The sequence below is a fragment of the Cucumis sativus genome, chromosome 1, assembly GCF_000004075.3.
Source record: "Cucumis sativus cultivar 9930 chromosome 1, Cucumber_9930_V3, whole genome shotgun sequence".
In the NCBI taxonomy this organism is placed as follows: domain Eukaryota; kingdom Viridiplantae; phylum Streptophyta; class Magnoliopsida; order Cucurbitales; family Cucurbitaceae; genus Cucumis; species Cucumis sativus.
Genome location: NC_026655.2, coordinates 15,249,944 through 15,254,576, shown reverse-complemented (window position 1 = coordinate 15,254,576; position 4,633 = coordinate 15,249,944). Strand labels below are relative to the sequence as shown.

At 31.6% G+C, this 4,633-nt stretch overlaps 1 long non-coding RNA gene across 1 annotated transcript; it reads right to left on the bottom strand.

The window, feature by feature from the left end:
- Nucleotides 1–3,992: 3,992 nt before the first annotated feature.
- On the bottom strand, nucleotides 3,993–4,633 carry LOC116401729. Its single transcript, XR_004214066.1, has 2 exons — nucleotides 4,596–4,633; nucleotides 3,993–4,275 (listed from the first exon to the last, which is right to left on the bottom strand). It is a non-coding gene; the product is annotated as an uncharacterized LOC116401729 (long non-coding RNA).

Below are 4,633 nucleotides of genomic sequence, written 5' to 3'. Positions count from 1 at the left end.
GATGAAAAAGGATTGAGAATTTAGGGTGCCAAACCTTATATCATGTTATTCATGACGCCCCTGAACTACCAACAACAACAAGAGAATCGCACTCAACAAAATGAGCTTGCTGCTAAATAATGATTGCTTCATTTTACTGATTTTGTGAAGTGCTACTATCCAGAAAGAAAGAAGTTAATATTCAGTCATAAGCATATAATGGTTTTAAAATGAAATATCATGGTGTCTGTGGTCAATTTTTCTTGCTTAGTAAATATGCAGGAGTTTCTATGTTTACCTTGAACTCTGTATGTTTGTAGAGGAGGCTTATATATATGCATATGCTCTGTATCTTTGTTGGACATTGCGGTTCCTTGAATTTAGAAGGAAAAAGGGTTTTATGGATCTTGATCCTTAACTTTCTGTGCAGAGGTGAATTATTTTTATGCTGTGTGACTTCTAAATTCTATTATTTTTAGAACAAAAGATGGATTTTGTTGATTGTGAATCATGATCGTGCTCATTTTCTTTTAATGGGTGTATGCTAGTTTCTCATTTTTGCAACATCCAGTCTTGAGAATTTGTACCACTTTAGAGAACTGCATGCTGTCACATACATCTATCATTTGGATGGTGTGAAAATTGTTTTAAATTCTTTGGTTTATCACAAAGAACTCTTGTATCATTACTCTTTAGAAATTAATATAACAAGTAGATTTTGCTGCTAGTATGAGGTAGTAGAATTGTTGTATGTCCTAAAAGACTAAACTGATAGCTTGTAATTTTAAGGTTATTGGTTAGATTTCTATTTCATCTAACTTCAATGGCCTCTTCTTAGTTAATGTCATTCATATTAGAGGATTAAGAGTAATAGATACCTTTTTTTTTTTTATCATGGATAGTATGCTTATATCGGTTGGCTATTGCTACTTGTGTAAATTGTCATGGGTATTATGTCTGTACTTATTGCTATTGCTAAATTGCTACTTGTGTAAATTGTCATGGATTTTATGTTTGTACTCATTGGTAGAGCTTTTTTTTGGATAAGAAACTAGGAGACCTTTAATTTCTGTCAAGCCATAAATGATACAAGTTGTTCTAGTTTCATTTTCCTAGTACCTTAATATTTCTTGGCTTCGTTAACTGAAGTGGATTGCACATGAAAACTGTTTTCTTTCTTATATTTGTAGATTTGAAAGTGTTTGACTCCTTAAGATGGAAATTTTTCGATTCTTGTTGGATAACGTTTCTTCCAACCTTATTGACAGTGAACTACTAATGGATTCTTAAGTTTCATTCATCTCGATTATTACTTATTCAATAATTTCCTCGTAGATTACTTATTTATATCCAGCTAAATTTTCTAAAGAGTTGTAATTTGTAAAAAGTTTCAATATTGTAGACCAAGTGGATGTTAAGGTGATGCTGTTATTCTACATGTGTGCTCTGCTATGTAGTTGTTTCTCTTATCGACGCATTTAGTGATAAGTAATGCTCAATGTTGAAATTTTCTATAAGAGTTGTACTCTCTCGTTCTATGATGGATGCTTATATGTATGTTGTCTTTGTAGGTTCAATTGAAGTCGACAATTTCATGGGTTTACTTTCAAAGAACATTTTCAGAGACGAACATTCTCGGTTGGTCGTTTATGCTTTAGCAGAAAATCTTGTTAGATGTATTCTGATGCTATTTAAAATATTTTTTGATTAAGGGATAGGATTCCGTACTTGTAAATTGTTGGAACTTGATTGGAAATGTCTGAATATTATAAATTGTATTATAGCGTATATATATTAAAGTGTCGACTATTTTTTTCTATATGGGTGTCAATATTATAAATTCAAAATTGTCATTGTCGGCTACATTATTGTCATTCAAATGGTTCGTGTAATGACAGAGTGGCAAGAAGAACAGGAAAAAACTATAGTAATCGAGTAATTTGCAACAGGAAAAATATGTCGTAATATATGAATTTGTGACAGTTATTAATTGTTGTGAATATGAAAACAATGACAGTTGTTTTTTACAAAATTAATTGTCCCGGTTGTCCTATCTTTGATAGAAGAAAAATGTCGTCAATAGCAAAACAATGACATTTAAAAAAAAAAATGTCGCGATTAACATATCCGTGACATTTAAAACATGTCACAATAAACAAATTCGCGACATTTATTTAACTGTCGTTAATACATAAATGATAATAGTTATTTATTGTCATAAAATAAAATATGACAGTTATTTGATGTCGTAGAATGCTAACTAACGACATTTATTTTATGTCATGAAATAAGTTATTGCGACAGTTTTTGAAAACTGTCATGGAAGGATTTTCCATGACTCTCGCTTCTATGATTGAAAATAATTGTCATGAATTTTGTTCGCGACAGTAAATAACTGTCGTCGTAGATATTAGGGATTTATATTGTTATAACTCAATTATTATATTTTTATTTATATTTATTATATAAATAATACATTTTTCTATTTATTATATTTCAATAAATATTAGGGATCGATTTTAGCCTATTCAAGATAAGAAGAGATTCACAGTTGGTGATGGTTTGAGAAAATCCAAACTAACAACATTAATTTTTTAAAAAAAAATCGAAAGCGTAAACGGACCTAAATTATTGATCCATCAACAAGGAGTAGTCTGTGTATATTTTTTTCATAGTTGAGGTCGGTTTGAAGACACTAGTACAAAAGTGGTCTACGACGACAGTTATTTACTGTCGCGAACGGATTTCGCGACAGTTATTTTCAGTCATAGAAGCGGGAGTCATGGAAAGGCCTTCGACGACAGTTTTTGAAAACTGTCGCAATAGGTTATTTTATGACATGAAATAAATGTCGTTAATCAACATTCAACGACATTCAATAACTGTCATAATTTATTTTATGACATTCAATAACTATCATCATTTCTTTATTAACGACAGTTAAATAATTGTCACGAATTCTATTATCGTGACATGTATTAATTGTCATGAATATGTTTTTCGCGACAGTTTTTTTTTGTAAAAATGTCATTGTTTAGTTATTGACGACATTTTTTTCCAGTCAACGATTGTGCAATCGTGACAGTTTTTCGATAACATTAAATGTCATTGTTTTGCTAGTGACGACATTTTTTTCCAGTCAAATATATTGCAACTCCACCATTACACGAACCATTAGAATGACAATAATGTAGCTGAGAATGACAAATTTGAAATTTATACAAGTTTCACACCAATGTACCAAAAAAAAGCCAACACTTTAATATATATATACTATAGTACGATTTATAATATTTGTACATCTTAATACAAGTTTCAATAATCCACATGTACGGAATACTAGCCCTTAATCAAAAAATATTTTAAATAGCATTAGAATACATCTAACAAGATTTTCTGCAGAAGCATAAACGACCAACCGAGAATGTTCATCTCTGGAAATGTTCTTTGAAAGAAAACTCATGAAGTTCTCGACTCCAGTTGAACCTACAAAGACAACATGAATATAAGTATCCATAACACATACGTACAGCCAATGAGTAACTAAATCAATGTCTCAACAAAAATACAGAACACAAACAAGAACTTCAACACTTGATTCCATGAAATGAAAAGAAGCACGTGAGGACTACATTAGGCAAACGATCATTAAATAATAGTGTGAAGAAGTGTAATCCCAAATGATCAAAAAGTTGGACAATCAATCTAACCTTGTTATCCTTCTTACAAAGAAAACATATGGATCATTCACAAGTCCTTAAACCAAAGTAATACCATTCTATAAGTGTACAACTCACTCGTTTTCTCTTTAATCTTAACTCTTGGTGTCATGTAAACCACTACTGAAACTTTACCCATGATGATGATTACCAAAATCATAACTTTTAAATATAATAACTATGCGTATACACGTATGCATGAGGTCTCATGATTTTAATCAGTAGATGTCCTAAAAACATAATCGTATGACACAAGAGAATAACAAATATCAAAGGCGTTTCAAGTTTAAACCAATTACAAATAACATTTTATATACTTCACATCTGGAAGCTCGAACACAAAATTCAACATACTCACTAACAACACATCACAAACACACATAACCCTAGACAAATTACAGCAAACAAATCCCAACAACCCGGCACTTAAGGCAAATTGGTAGTTAAGTTACTTTATTGACTAGTTTGACACAACTTAAGGCAAAGTACAAAGTTTAAGATCTCACATTTCATTTTTCATTCTTTTTTTCTCAAAGCTTCAGCCCATAGCCATGACATCTCCTTTGGCCTTGATTTCCTAATTCGAACAAACAAAAATCAATCAAAAATCAACCAAATGCTTCATTGAGGCATTTCATCAAACACATTGTAAGCTACCAAAATGTTTCATCACCAACCTACACAAATTCTTGAAAACAAAGAAAATAATTTGAAAGATTGCAAAGAAATCGGCACTAGCCATGACATCGCTTTTGGAAATGAGAAATTGGGATAAGATCTTACCGGCGAAACAATCCAATGAAATTGGGATAAACTGAAATCAAGAAACAATCCAATGGAGACAACGAAGAACTTCATAGAGAGAGAGAGAGAAAGAGATAAAGAAGAGAAGCTTACCGGCGGAGGGGAGGGGTGACGACCGACGCCCACAATTT